This window comes from Notechis scutatus, chromosome 3, assembly GCF_049901735.1.
Source record: "Notechis scutatus isolate UNSWTSFEM ecotype Mainland chromosome 3, rNotScu1.2, whole genome shotgun sequence".
NCBI classification, from domain to species: domain Eukaryota; kingdom Metazoa; phylum Chordata; class Lepidosauria; order Squamata; family Elapidae; genus Notechis; species Notechis scutatus.
Window position 1 is genome coordinate 100,604,518 of NC_142011.1, and position 16,736 is coordinate 100,621,253.

A 16,736-nucleotide genomic window follows, 5' to 3' on the forward strand; every position below is an offset into this window, starting at 1 on the left:
TAGGAACTTCCATGTAATCAATAACTCTTATACAGACTGCCCAATTAATTATAATGGTGGAAATTATTCCAACACATATTCTGTGTATAATAGACTTTATTCTAACAATCAGCTTTGGGAAGAAATAAGTAAATCATTTTGCATTTAAACCACATGAAATTTTGACTCATTATCATTCCATTATTTTCTCTAGAAGCACGGGCTTCCCTTCCTCTCTTCCCACATATACTTTTCTTATTCCTTCAACTCAACTTACCTTTCATGATCCACAAGTAGAGCCACTTACTCTACTTGTGGATCATATGACCCCACATGAGCAATATGTTATCAGCCAAGAATATGAAGTATCCAACCCTCAAGAACTTCTCATCCACTATCCTTAACCTAAATGAAGACCTTTCTCCTCCAAGCCTCATAGGCCCAAGAGTCAAAGAATGCTCGCCTCTAAACTTGAGACTTTCAAGAAGAGATTGGACTGCCATTTGTCAGAAATGGTGTAGGGTCTCCCGCTTGGGCGGGGGGTTGGACTAGATGACCTACAAGATCCCTTCCAACTCTGATTATCTGTTATCTGTTACATGCTGAGAGAAAACAAGCTAGCTGTGTAAGAAGAGATGAGATCTCTTTCTCCATTGCCAAATTAGTCATATCACTGCAGCACTCCCTTGACTCCAAAACAGTCAGAACATGATCTAAAACAGTAATTATCTTATTTTGGAGTCAGATTACCAATTTTCTTCTTTACAATGAGTATGGAGCATCTCCTTGCACAAGAACAAATATAAAAATATGTATAAGACTTTTTAATGAAAAAAATATTAATGTTCAGTTTTGTATATTTGTATTTATTATTTAAATAAACAATCTTTAATCTTAAAAAACTTAAAAAAAATTTAAAACACAAACTACAAACATAAACAATGAAAATTAAAAGATCTATTTTATATTTATCAATATTCATTGGTTTACCAATGAATTCCCTTTTCTAATGTAAATATAAATAGCATTGCAAAATATAGCAGAATCTCTACCATAATAGTACATATTGCTGCATGCTTTGATTTGTGGAACAGATTGCCTTTTCCAAAATGGACAGTTTTCAACTCTCATTCCCTGAATCTGGAATAATATCAGTTTTCCAAGAATCTTTATGAGTTGTGGTATATACAGATGTCTGTATATGTGTATAAATAGAAAGAGTTATTATATAAGAGAGGTGGGTCCATCCATTTTGGACTCTAACATATTCCTTAATTTGCTCCTTTGTTAAGTTTGGGGAAACAATCCATCTGTAGAAGAGCAAGCAAAGCAGTGGGGTGGAGTGAGTCATAAGTCTAGAATATTACATTCCCACAAATGGTCTAAGTCCAACTCCTTTTTAATTCCATTGACCCTTATCTTGTGTCAATTTAGATTGTTAGTTGACTAGATTCTTGTGTATAGACTTGAAAAATACATCTTCTGAACCGCAACTTAATGTATGATTCTGATTCTTTGTGCTTGACATCATCTTTCTCACCCCCTGCCCTCACTCCCCCAAAAATGCCTGGCACAAGTATTGTCAGAAACATACCTTTATGGAAACTTCCAGTTTGAGCGGCCCAAGCTGGCTGGTTTGGGGGCTAAGCCACCCCATAGAGGTGGTGAAGAGGGGGGAGACTACCAGCAGGGTTGAGGAGAGCCGCATCTCTCCTCCCCAGCTGGCCATTACTCCCTTTCCCGAAGGCGGTTGTAGCAGTGGTCAGAAATGGCCACCTCAAAGAAGAACTCAACCAGAAAAGAATGTGCAGGAGGAAGATAAGAAGAGAAAATTTTGGCTGACCGGGTCGAACAGAAAAAACAACAACATAAGTACCCTGGAATTTGAACTATAAAGAATAATATTGCTCCCAAAGAAGATTTTGAAGCAGTGAATGAGAGAGGGAAGGGAAAGAATTTGGTTTTTTTTTCTTTCCTTCCCCATATTGACAACTAAGAGATTTAAGTAAGAAACTGACAAAAATCCACTTTGACATTAACAGGTATTTAAGCTGAAAATAAAATGTCAAAGAGATAATAAAGATTTCTGGATTTTCAAAAACCATTAAAAGAAGGAAAGGAGAGAAAAGGAAAAAACAAAAGGGTGGGATCTGGAAAAATGGAGGAGACCACCTGGAAGTAAAAGGAATTAATAGTGAAACTTTATAACAAGATTCCTAAAAGATACATTTCAACTGAAACTTTGTAATAAGATAACAGAACCCCAGGAAGAGAAAGTGGAAAAAAGAAGCAAGAAGAAACAGTTTTGGATTATTTGGTGATTTTTGGATTTTTGGATATTGGATCTAAAGAACTAAAATCAATTGGGTGGTTGTTTAAAAGTTTTTAAAATGGTATCAATCTTGGAAGAACTGAAAATGGAACTTAAAAAACAGAAAGAAGATGCTCAAGAAGGAAGAGGGGGTTTTTTTTTGCTTCATATTTCATTTTTTAGAAATGGAGAACAAGAAGGGCGGGACAAAGAAGAAGCCATCTTCAATGACCAAGTATTTCTATGTGGGGAAAGAAAAGGAAAGGGGGGAAAGAGAGTGGAAAATTTAAGATCTGAAAAAAAAAAGAATAGTTTGAAAAGTAATTACAACATTAGGAAGAAACAGAAGAGAGGATTACAGAAGAGAGAATTAGAATTAGAGAGACAAGGGGTCAAATAGGGGAGGGAGAAGAAGAGGGGGAAGAGGGAAAGGAAAAGAAGTTATAAAGGACAGAAACAGGACATAGAGAAACAGGGAAAACTTACAAGGATTAAAGGTATAAGCCTATTTAGAAGGCACAGAGATAATGGGTGAAAATTTAATTGAAAGAGGAATTCTGCAAGGGTACATAAGATAGTACTGTTATATTAGAAATAGAAATGAACTTAGAAAATATGAAACAAGTGTGATTAAAATGATAGATAAAATACTCATTGTAATGTAATGGAATGTTTGTTAATAAATAAATGAAATAAAGAGAATGAGAGAATGAAATTAGGAAAGGATGGGAACATTTTAATTATTATAAAAAATTAAGTGAAGAGGAATACGAAACAAGTATGGAAAAATTACGGAAATATTATAAGTGTTCCTAAGGAAGTATGATACCCCATTGAAAAGAAATGTTAAAGATGTTAAAGATTATAACTAACATTAATGATAGAGCTGAATTGGAATAGAATAAGTATTTTATTTATTATTGTTACATATATGCTTTCTCTTTAAGAACCTTTAAGAAGTGTGTATTTTAAGAATGTACCAAGCAGAATTCGACTGGAAGTTATGTGTTATATTGAATGTTATAATTGTAAAGGCATAAATTGAAGTTTAAACAAGAGTTGAATGGATAAAAATTAAGAGATACAAAGGTGTCATACTCCAATTAGCAACTACAGGGAAAATATTGTTTAATGAGAAAAGAAAATATGAAATTGAAACAGGACGGACAAAAGTATAAATATAATGATTAGAAAGATATTGAAACTTAGAAAAAGATATATATAATTGAATTTAGAAAGGAATGAGATAATTAAAAGCAAGGTTGAGAAAACTAAGGGAAGGGAAAATTATTGAGAAAATGTTAAAATAGTAATAAGGTATGAAATAGAACACAAAGATGAATACGAAATTGAGTTTGTGTCTATATGGAGAAGTGATAACCCGGGACCATGCTATTCTCAAAAAAAGATATTTTATTTGTATTATGTTTTGTGAAAACCCAAATACATTTTTTACAAAAAAAAAAGAACATACCTTTATAACAAAATCTAAATCTGAATGTATTGTCCATATAATTGAAACCCATAAGGAAATTTATTTTAGGGTGTTACCTCTTGCTACGGCAGCACCTCATAACATTACTACAAGAACATAATGAAAAAATTGCCAGAATATATTATCTAATATTTATAATAGGTACTATCAGATCATTATTTCCAATTCATTTAATTTGAAGTGATCCTATAGAAATTAGTTTTACAGCATAACAGAGACAAATGTGACAATAACTGTTTGAATTATTTATTTAGAAAAAAAATAGAAAGAGTCTAGATAATGTCATATAAAGTAGGACACAGTAATAAAATTGCTTCAGTTCTCAACTAATCACTCTTTTTCTATATAAAAATGGGAAATGACTGGAGGCACAGACAACAATTTTCTAAAAAGAGATAATTTCGAGCCAATATTTCACTTGAAGGAGAAATTCTACAATGAAACATGATCCAAGAGAAATTTTGCTTTCTGTTCATTCTAAATAATTCATTTTCAAATAAAAACATTGATTAATAATTATAGCACTTATTTCTGGTTTGTAATTATAATTAAAGATATCTTAAGAATATTCCAATACAAAATACCATTACATCATAAAATTGCACCATTTTAAAACCAAGATAATAGTGAGTACATTCACCCAAATGGTTTCATGTTTCATCATAATAATTGATTATGGACTCATGTGGAAAACATATAAAATCCCCAGCTCATTTATATAAAGCCCTGCTTCCTAGCAGCAATTTCATTATTATTTGGTTTTTTTTTTCCTATCAGCAAAGTCAGGATTCTGGTGCTAGGTACCTGAGTCTCTGCCTACAGATAATGAAGTTAGAAACTATAAGTCTTTGTGAAAATGAATCCATAAAATCAGTCACACTGGAATGCATGGAGTTTTGCAATCATGGAATATGGGCATCATATGGAAATGCATATTATGTCAAATATTTCATCGTATTGTAACAGCAGACTGACTTAAATTTTCTTAAGGTAAAGAACCAATGGTAGTCAGGTATAATATTTCAGTTAACAAATACTTTGTTTCAAGAACTGAAACTCTGACACCTCATTTGTCTACAGGGCAAACCTGAAATATGTTTTACTAAGAAAAGAGGGTGGAGAGAATGAAATAAATGTTGAAACATTTCCTTTTTGTTTACAAACTGAGAATGAAATATTTTCCTATTTTGTTTTTCCACCAAGTGTTATTTGTGCATCATTTAAATAATTTAATATATCATTGCTTTACTATAATTAGAAAAACAGACACATTGAAATGGTTCACCTTCCCACTGCTCAAACCATTTGATTTCACAGTGAAGATGAATCAGGTTTTTATCAGAATTTTCTAATACTACTAGTGATACTAGTAGTAATAGTTCTAATATACTTTGTGATACTACAGTCCTCATCAAAATGATAGCCAATCAGAGCTTTAAGTTTCTGGATAGTCATCCAGAAAAAATTGCTTGTTGTGCCCTTTTCTTCTTGGTGACAACACAAATTCCTTCTTCTTCTTTTTTTTTTTAAAAGCAATTGTTAAAAGTTGGAGGAAGTCTATATCATTTTTATTTGGCCTCTTTTACCCATTCTTATCTTCCCATTGTTAGGCAGGTGTTAATATCAGGGACTAAAATTACTCCTCAAAAAAAATTAAGGGTCCCATTACTGACTTATAAGAATACTTCATAAAACACAATATTGTACAATATTGACATTTGTATATTGACTCTTGTTGCCTGAATATAAAAGTTCCCTGTCTGCAATGTACAGTATATTGTGACTATCACTGGAAGGAGACAGGATAGAGTGTGATGAAAACCATCCACGAATGGAGTCATAACAATATTATCCCAGGGTAGGAAAACATGTACTCTCTGTATGTTTCAGACTTCAGCCCCCATCAATGGCAATGGATTATGGGAAGCATTGCCCTAACAATAATGCCTTTCTTAGCCCACCCAGTAAGAACATACTCAATCCCAGATTTTCTCCTTTTCTTCATTCTTCTTCCAATTATAAGGGTGGCTGAAGCCTTGATACAGAATAATCTCACTTAATACAGCCTTGATACAGAATAATCTGCCTTCTCCAATAATTTGACTTCTCCTAGGTTTCTCATGGTAATAAAAAAAAATACTAGCTACATTATTTTTTCCATTTCTGTTTATCCCATTTTAAGAAAGAGGTCAATGAAGGTTGAAAAGACCTGCAGCTAGATGCTCCCCCAGCTACTATTGAGACTTGGATCATGGCAACAATGAATACTGAGGCAATTTTAAGGCTAAATCTTGGCTTGTATTTTATTGGCTTTCAAATCTCCTTGGGGCTGCAGACATTTTGTTTCCACTTTTATTGTGTGACTTGCTTCCATTTGAAAAACCAATTGCTATATGACCCACCCAGGGACCTGCTGTGTGAGAAACAATGTCTGAAATCATTTTATTTTGCATGTAAATAAACTGCTGTCATAACTGCATCATTTCATCTTAGAGGGAGGGAGTACTCAACTATTCATACCCAAAAAAAAAAATTAAATAACATTTTAAAATGTATATAAAGAAAACTAATACATGAGGACAACCAAAGTTAATTTCTTTTTCCTTGGGATGCTCACTTTCCTCATGAAGTAAATTTCAACAACGTGACCCCCGATTATATGTTAAATTGATGAAATCATAAATATCTTCAATACTCAACTGAAAGGTAAACTCTCATTTATAGATCTGCAATTTCTGAGCATAATTTAGTTAGAAAGAGTGGTTAATAAATGCAAGGGTTACAGGGCCAATTGAAATAGCTAAATACATCTCTTATACATTTAGCAAATTACCATAAGACCTTGCAATGACATTGAATAGTGACTCTTTCTATGAGGCTATATCCAAATTAGACCACATTCTGCCATTTAAAAATATCATCCGCCTCCTGCCTCACATGGTGTTACCCTAACAGTCAGTGCTGGAAGGTGCTAAATGTTGCCATATGTCCATCCTTCACATCTTTAATGGTGTAGGTTTTTCCCCCCCTCTGAATGTACAAAATCTCAGCAGGGGCTCTAGCTAAATAAGCTCAGCTTGGCTAGCATTACAAGTCGATCCAATTAAAAATAGTGTGTTTCATTAGTGCAATTGAGAAAATTAGCTATATATAAAAAGAAAATAAGAACAAGAATGGGTTTGACTTTACAGCAAAAAAAAAACAAACAAACACAAAGCTACTTAGTTTCCAAAAGACCAACTCCAAAATTTCTCAGGAAACATTTTTCTATAGCATTTCTAAAGTATTTTCCCCTCCTTTTTTTGTTGTTGTTCCCTCACTCCTTATTCCAGAATATAGGACATCCTTATGGGGGGAGGAGTAGCTCCTGGATATTTGCAACAATAATTTGTAACCTCTGCCATTTTCTCCCACTGACACACAGCACCTCCAGACTACATGACACATTCTGATACCTATATTTTCAATAACACCTCACCTCCCTGAAAAAAGGCAGATATAAAGAGGGCAGAAAGAAATGGAACTCTTGACAATTGTGACTAACAAATCCTACAACATGAATAAACAGCATGACATTTTAGAGGACCAACCAGGAACAGATTAGGGACCCATTTCAAAGGTATGACCTGAAATTTTTTTTCAGGTCATTGATCTATTACAAAGATATGGAACTCATGCCAATTAGTTATGGGAAACTGTGCTGTGATTTCTCTCTCTCTCTCTTCTATGTATGCATATTTTAAACAATAGCTGTCATCAAAATATAATGAGTATGGTTATGACTAAAGTTTAATCAATTAATTAATTAGTTTTATGTTGGCACGATGGAAATTCCATCACAGGCTCACTGATGTAGCAGACATGAGCATTATTGTAGCTCATCACCTGTACACTCCTAAGCTATTTTGAACTAACCTTCAGATCCAATTAGTTTCCAGCTAATAAAACATTCTATGTTCAAAGGATTCCCTAACATCACTCAAAATTCCCAAAGGGCAACCTCAGTTAACTATTTGCAAGAGGACTTTAAAAAATAGGGGGGGGGGAGGAAGGAAGGAGTAATAGAGTGCAACAGGAAAGACTACAATTAAAAGCATCATTTAGTTATTCTTGTTGTTTATGCTGTCCACTCATTTGTCCTGGGAGTGATTTGGATCAATCACATCCCTAGAATAGCAAACTAGTGTCATGCCCCTGTCGGAGTCTGAATCCAAGGAGGAAGATGAACAGCTGACAGGGAGCGGGAGTGTGGATCCGTTGGCTGTGGAGGAAACTGGAGAAGGGCAAAATCTGTCTGGGCAGGGCAGGAGAGAGGTAGAACAAGGGAGAGGGAGTTCAGAGAAAGACCCAGGCCCACCCATTCTTCATCATACAGCACACAGGGAGGAACAGAGAATAGAACAATGTGGGTTGCATGGCTTATGGGGAGGAAAGGGCCCTGATTCCTTTCATTAGCCACAGCTGGGAAGAGAATTTAAAAGAAATGTATGCTGAGTGTGGTAGCTTCTGGGAGCAAACATGAGTTTATTTTGTGTTGACTTTAGTTATCTGTGTTTCCTAGTGTCTTCCCAACCATGTTGATTTATTGCCATGCCTTCATGCCTGGAATTCTTGCTCCTACCCTGCTGAACTAATTACCTCATTTTGCCTTGATTGGACTTACAGTTACAGTTTTTGTTGATCACGTTTTTGACTTGATTCTTTGCAGCCAAAGGCTGTTCTTGTGAGAGTTTTTCTCCAGCCAGAAGGTAACCAGGACACTGGGGGCAAAGTTGGACCTAATAAAGAGACTCCTACTGATTATCTGACTATGTTGCCTTTGTGCCAGTCCGTCTTAGTTCTCTGGCCTGATGGCTTTCCTATTTCTGTTAAGCATGTATTATAAACTGACAATAAGGAACATTTCAGGCAGAATTAATTAAACAAAGAATTTTAATAACTGCTTATAATGATGCATTGCTATTTCATAATGTATTAAGTGCTTCAGTTCTCCCTCTGGTCCGATCCAGCAGGGGGTGCCCAGCCACAACCTGATTGGTCACCAGTTTGACAGCTCAGTATAAAAGGAGCTGTCAAATGGGCCAACAGCTGTTGCCTCATAGCTGAGCTGAACTAGCGTTGTTAGTGCACAAAGCTTAAATAAAGCTTTGAGCAACCAAGCAAGCCACCTCGCCTCAGTTTGTGGGTGTGTTTGTTTCCGAGAACAAAACACTGGCAATGAAGGTGGGATACCTTCCCACCACTGAAGCAGAGAGGCGAGCTTAAAGAGAAAGTCACTGAGGGTGGAAAAGCAAGTTAAAAGACCTCCAAATCAAGGCACATTAAGAGCAAGTCACTCTAAGGGGCTTAAGAGCTCAGTTCTGTCTGTCATCCAGCCTCAAGGAATCAGAGGTTCTGTGAGCCATCAATAATAATGGCAGTGTTAAATTCATTCACACAATTCAACACAGCCACAGAAACCTGGGAGTCATACATAGACAGATTTAACTGTTTCCTTGAGATAAACGATCTGATAGAACTGCTGGCAGAGAGCAACCGGTGGAGAGAACTGTTCCTAAACTTCTGTTGCAAACAAATGTTTGACACTGCCAGAGCTCTTTTAGCCCCTCATCTTCTTTCCACAGTTTCCTGGGACGAGTTGATGGCTAAGCTAAAGAACCATTATGCCCCAACGCCATCCCGAATTGCCGGTGAATTGCCGGTGAATTGCATTTCACCGACTTGATCAAGCTGAAGGAGAGTCAGTCAACGAATATGTGGTGAGACTGCGAACGGCTGCCCTGCCCTGTGAATTTAAGGAGCTGGATGACGTCCTACTAGACTGGCTGGTATGTGGGCTTAAAGATCTTTGCATCCAGCACAGACTACTAGCCAAACCATACTGATACTCCAATCAGCCTTAGATGAAGCATGAGCAGCCGAGCTGTCAAATAAATCTATGGTTGAAATCAGAAAGAAAAACCTTAGCTGTCCATCAAGAAGAAGCCATTGATGAGGATGTTGAGATGACAGGCGATGATGACATCCACCAGCTTCAGACGGCATCAGGTAATAAATGGCCAGTGAATAAAACCCCTCTGTCACAAACATGCATTGGCTGCGGAGGTAACCATCCGTGAGCAGCATGCAGGTTTAAAACCACAAACTGTCAGTGCTGTGGCAAAAGAGGCCACCTAGCCAGGATGTGCAGAGCTATTCAGCTTGATGACAGGGTCCAGACAAGACCTGTGCCTGCCAAGGGAACCCCCAGGAAATTCCCTAAACTGGGAGGGGGGGATTGTTTCACAATCCAAAGGGATAACTACCTGATTAATCCCAAAACAGGGCAAACAAATTTATCCATTAAGAGAAAAACGTTTTTAACAGTAAAAATAGGACACAACTGCCCAATGGAGATTGACACAGGGTCTTCCTGTATTTGGTATCTTGGAGCACTATCAAAAGATTGGTGCCTAAGATGTCAAATAAAAGATTGAGACCCTGCTCCCTGAAATTAAGGGATCACCAAGGGAATACCATTCCCATCCTGGGAAGCAGTAAGGTAGCAGTGGAATTCAAACAATTAAAGGATGCCTCCAACTAATTGTAGTGGAGGGGGTGTTACCTAACGTCCTGGGTTTAAATTGGTTTGACTCCTTTGGTCTGGCCATCAGTGGAGTTCATGCTACTGAGGGCCAAGGGTCAGACATCATAGATACCCTAGCAAATGAATTTGCTAGTGTCTTCAATAATGAATTGGGCAAATACACTGGGAAACCAATTTCATTAAATTTAGACCCAAAAGTCACTCCAAGACAACTAAAAGCACGGTGAGTGCTCTTTGCACTCCACCCAAAAATCAATTCTGAGCTTGATAAATTTATCAAGGGATATTGGAACCAGTGGACCATGTCCCATGGGAGACTCCCATAGTGACACCAATCAAGGCTAAAGGGTCCATTAGGGTGTGCACAGACTATAAGGCCACCGTGAATTTAGCCCTCCAACAAAGCACTTACCTGGTGTCTGTGATGCAACACCAACACCGGGTCAGGGTAAGATTTTTGCTAAGCTTGATATGGCTCAAATATACCAACAGCTCCCGGTGGACTCAGCCACCATGGAGGCTCAGACAATAGTTACGCACCAGGGGTGGGTTCAAATGTAATAGATTACAGTTTGGCACAAGTGACCTCTAGGGATCTTTCAAAGCTTGATGGAATGACTCTTACAGGGTATTCCTGGAGTCATTCCATACTTTGATGACATAATAGTGTCAGCAAGCAATGAAACCACCCTTGTAAATAGCCTAAGAGAAGTATTTACTTTCTTAAGAAAAGAAAGTGCCATTTAGGGGTCCCTAAGGTGGATTTCCTAGGATTCCTGATTGATGCTGCTGGGTTACATCCTATGACAGCTAAGGTTCAGGCAATCAACAATGCACCCACACCAGCCAACAAAACTGAACTGCAAGCTTTCCTGGGCCTACTTTTATGCTATATTCATCCCGTACAAAGCTTCATTAGCTGAGCCTCTACACAGACTCTTAGATAAAAAGTCACCTTGGGTTTGCAGAGAAAAAGAAGCAAAGACATTCAGAACTGTTAAGGACTTGCTTACTTCAGACTGCATGCTGATCCAATTCAATGAATGTTTACCCTTGGTTCTGGCTTGTGATGCATCTCCCTATGGAGTAGGGGCAGTTTTGAGACATAAAATGCCTAATGGTTCTGAGGCCCCTATAGCATTTTACTCAAGGATTCTCCCGCCAGCAGAAAGTAATTACAGTCAAATTGACTGGGAGGCCCTTGCAGCCATTACAGGTATTAAACGTTTCCACGAATACCTATATGGACATAACTTTGAACTGGTAACAGACCACAAACCCCTGCTAGGTATTTTCACTGGGGACAAACAAACTCCACAAAGTCTTTCCCCACACATGACAAGATGGGCAATTTTCTTAGCTGCATACTCCTACACTTTATACTCCTACACTTTATCCTATTGCCCTGGCAAGCACCTCAGCCATGCTGATGCACTGAGCAGATGCTCTCTACCAGCTGCTGCAGAGGAACCTGAAGCCAAGGAGTCTATCCTCCTGATAGGCCACCACCATCAGTTCCCAATGACTGCTGCACATTCAGCAAAGGACAAACAATTGTTGCAAGTGCTGGACTGGGTGAAAAGGGGTGGCCACAAGGGTCTGTAAACGCTGACTTATGTCCATTCACGATACGATAGCATGAACTGTCCACCAGCAGGTGGTGTTTGTTGCCCAATACCTGTTCTGTCAGCATACAACCCCATGCCCTTCTACCAATTGCAGCCTAGCTGAACTATTAATGGGTTGAAGGCTGAGAATAGTCCTAGACAGGCTTCACCCCACTTACATGCCTGAAAAGCCTCTGGACTCATCCAGCAATCCTAGGGGGTTTGAGGAAGGGGGCCTAGTTTATGCCAGGAATTTCTCAGACAACCTTCTATGCCTTCCAGCCATCATTACAAAAGTAACAGGGCCTTGCTCGTATATTATTGAGCTGGAGGATGGCCAGGCATGGAGATGCCACATTAATCAGTTAAGGAGCTGGGGGAATTATAGGCCCGAGGTCCCGGCCCCAAGGGAAGATGAGAATCCCTTGCAAACCGAAGCAGGGCCTACCGCACCAGTAACGCGCCACCAGGCAAACCTACCAGAGGCTCCAGCAATGCAGCCAGTCAAGCGGGCCCCAGCAGAGGTCCAGGTGCTGACTCCTGAAACTCCAGCATCAATGATGCTGGCACCAGCAGATCCAGCCATTTCCAGAGAGCCAGCGCTGAGCATATCAGCAAGGATCTGCCACTGCCCAGCTTACCTCACAGAATACACATGCGCTATTGAGGTGGGAAGGAGTGCTATGTTTTCAATTCTCCCTCTGGTCCGATCCAGCAGAGGGTGTACAGCTGCAACCTGATTGGTCACCACAGCTCAGTATAAAAGGAGCTGTCAAACAGGCCAACAGCTGTTGCCTCATGGCTGAGCTGAACTAGCATTGTTAGCATGAAGCTTAAATAAATCCTGAGCAACAAAGCAAGCCACGTAGCCAGCTTGTGAGTGTGTTTGTTTCTGAGAACAAAAGAATAAGTATGGATGAATATCTAATTGTGCAGACCAAGAATAGTCATAGGGTTGAGCTTTAGTGAAGACATCATAAAAGCTACCATTTTAACCTATAGAACAGAACTAACAGCTAATACTGGTGTAGTAGTTGGATAAGCCAAGGAATTCAAATCTACCATCAGCTAGAAAAATTTGTGGAAAGTTCCTGAGCTATTCACAATAATTCTCACCCAACTTACCTTACAAAATAATCATTGCATTGCAGACCCAGGAAGAGACTACCATTTATGCCAAATATATAGCAAAATCAGAGGCATAGTAAAATCAATTTTGACCCAAATGGACTGAAAATAATACAGGTATTTGTTTTATGAGGAAAGTAGCTCAGTTTAGCCTTAGCCATTTTCAGAAGACCTGGAAATGGGTGGGATGATCATTTATCATTATGGAAAAAATTGAAGCTCCCCATTCAAGTCTTTTATAACCCCTATTAGCTATTTTTTCCTCTTTTTTTCAACTGCCCACAGGTAAGAACCATTTCTCAGGGTTTATAGCTTGGAAAGCTCTTTTTTCTTTTTTCATATTTCCTGGAGCAAAGATACAACCTCAGAAATACACATGCCCTGAAAATATGCACAAATTGATGTAAACCTTTAATATTTCACCGTGTGTATTCATTCTTTTCTTTCCTCATGCCCAGAGCTACACATCTTATTACTCTCACAGTGCCATTACAAGCTCATCAGAATTTATAGTATTTGTCCTTCAGGTCCTGTTAATAGAATAGGCATTTTAAAGAATGGATGCTTTTTGACCTAGAGAATGGTATTGATGGGTGCTTTCTGCTACTCCAGGTAGGAAGGCAATTTTTAGAAAAGAGCATATTTCCACCAAAGGAACATGGACATTTAAAAAAAAAAGGCATCATGTTTATCTCTCTAAAGCCTCACCTATCATAAATCCTACATGCACTTAAAAATAGAAATAATTCAATTTTATACCCCCTTCCTCTTTCCCATCTATTAGCCATGTATCAAACAGCTTGCACTTAAGGCAAAGAAAGCAACATGATTTGCCTCGGTAATATATTTTGCATGGCTTCAGTAGCTTGACTGGCATTGTTGGCAGCCAAAAGAAGCTTCTGACACACATACAGAAGACTCTTCCAAAATCTTCCAATCACTGGAAGCCTTTTCCAGCTCTTGAAGTTGGAGTGGAAACAGGCAAAACAAGCAATTCAGAATGTCACTTGGATTTCACTTGACTTGTAAAAGTGAGGTAGGCTCTGCTGTTTCAAGAAGCAGCTTCAAGGGATGCTCCTCTTGAGCATTTGTTGGCACAGAGGACTACCCAACTATGTGGTCTATCACAGTATGCTTTTTTATTAATTAAGGGATTTCTTTGCTTTTCTTTTTTTGCATCCTTGCATAGTGTTCTATATAAAGGCTATTACACTGAATTCAATCATGTGCAAAGAAGGCTATCAAGGCTATCAAGAAGGCTTCTTGATCTTCAATCGTATAAAAATGTTTCACTGAAGCCTAGTAAAATCTCCAGACAACAACCTTTCATTCCTTTAATACAAATGAGCTCAGTAGCAAGGGAGGAACTAATCTCTTCTGAAAGTTGTGACTTATTAGTCAAAGTGAAACATATAGCCTTGGTTAAAGTTGAAAGCATTGCGCAGTGTGAGATAAATGCCTAGGTAGAAGAGACATGAAGAACTTAGAGGTGAGCTAATGTCATTTCCTTTTAATCTAGAGATGGAGGACCCTAGAATCAAATTCTCACTCAACCAGAACAGTAATTAGCCTGACCTACCTCATAGGGTTGCAGTGAAACTAAATGGAAAGAGAGAGAGTCATGAGTGCTGCCATAAAAGAAAAATAAGATAAATGTGCAGGAATAAAATGCAAACAGTATGCATTTTAACAGTATCTATTTACCTCAACCTCCTTTATCTCTAACTATCTCTATCTCTGTATCATGTCTATATCTGTCTTTGTCTTTGTCCCTCTCTCTTCTCTCTGTCTCTGTCATCTTTCTCTAATACTATTTGCAATCAGCCTAAAACATCTGTCCATTCTCCATATTGAGAGTAATTCTGGAAAGCCAGAAAGTAATTTTTACTACCAATACAGAGAACATACATGGATAAGTCCAAGAATAGTTTAATGTAATTTGCTAAGTAGCTTCCGAAAGTAGGAAACAAGCAACTGAAGCAAAAGTTATATTTTGTGCCCTGTGGGCAACCTCCAATTTTATATGCAGCCTTACTAAGCAACCTTGTGATGGTACTGAAAAATGTTTCTGAACTATAGGTTGATGTTTCTCTTAGTTCCAACTAAATTATACTCACCTTCCCCAGGATTGCCCAGAGGTTCTGCATAATTGAAAGATAGGTTTATAGTGGAAGCTATAAATTAATAATAGCCTCTCTCTCTATGAATGACCCCATTCACCTGAATTAGACAAGCTGTAATGGAAATAGCAGCAAGAATATATTTGCCCAGGTAGATTACTAGTTGGCACCAAGGAACATGTGCAGAAAGGCTCAAACCTTAACTAAATATCTCTTGAAATGAGTCTTGCTAAAATAAATATATTTAGTTTCCAGTTATCCTTACTTCCAAATACATTTAAGAACATGAAGACCATGTGTGAGACCATCTCTGTGTGTGCATCTAGGCCAGGGGTGTCAAACTCAGTGGCCAGATCTGGCCCACAGGGTCCTTAGATCTGCCCCATGGGGCTATCCTGGAAACAGGAAAGATCAGCCTGTGGTGCCTCTGCCAGTACAAACGGAGCTCAGGAGGGCTGTGGACGCCACCCCACAAGCTCCATTTTCACTGGCAGAGGGTTGCAGGAAGCCATTGCAGCCAAAAATGGAGCTTGAGAGGGTTGTGGGTGGCTGTCCTGAGCTCCCTTTTTGCTGGCAGAGGGTTGCAAAAAGCTGCTAGCAAAAAGCCGAAAATGGAGCTCAGGAGCCTGTTTTTGCTGGAAGGAATGCTTGGGCCACCCCAGGTGCCCCAGACACAGATGAGGTTGAGTTGGCCATGCCCACCCTTGCCATGCCCACCCTGGTCCCTCAAGGTCAGACACAATCCTGATACAGCCCTCAATGAAATTGAGTTTGACACCCCTGATCTAGGCACAGATGCACACATAGTTGTACCACACAGAGTACAGCAGTGCCTACATTTGTACTACTTTTCTTCTTCTTCTTCTTCTTCTTCTTCTTCTTCTTTTTCTTCTTCCTAGATATTCATTTTTCTAGATAAATGCATAGATAAATGCATAAAATTGCATTTTAAAGGAAGACAAAAACTCCCCTACATACATCTATGGAAAAACTCAAGAGATTTTAGAGATATTCCACTTTTTAGTGTACATTTCCTTAGGCTTTTGTCTTTTAAAATAGTACAGCTGAAATCTCAGCTTTTAATTTCTTTGGAAACAGCACCCTCTTCCCATGGAAAATGAATACTGCAGAAGAGGAATTTCAGGGACTTTGGAAGAGAGTCTGAACTATACCCTGAAGAACTTGAAGTTCTTCCCTGTGAACAGGATTATGAAGCTTTCCAGAAAGACATCTCACTACTCAAATTGTGAAATCAAGCACCAAATTCACCTTTTATTTATTTTTATTTATTTTATTTTGTCAAGCGATTATAAGATAACAGGTATAAGTATAAACCTAGTTATGAATACACGAAATGGATATGAATAAGAAAAAAAAGAAACCATAGGACAGGGATGATAGGCACAATGGTGTGCTTGTGCACGCCCCCTACAGACTTCTTAGGAAAGGGGTGAGGTCAATAGTAGACAGTCTAAGGTTAAAGTTTTTGGGGTTTGGGGAACAAACCACA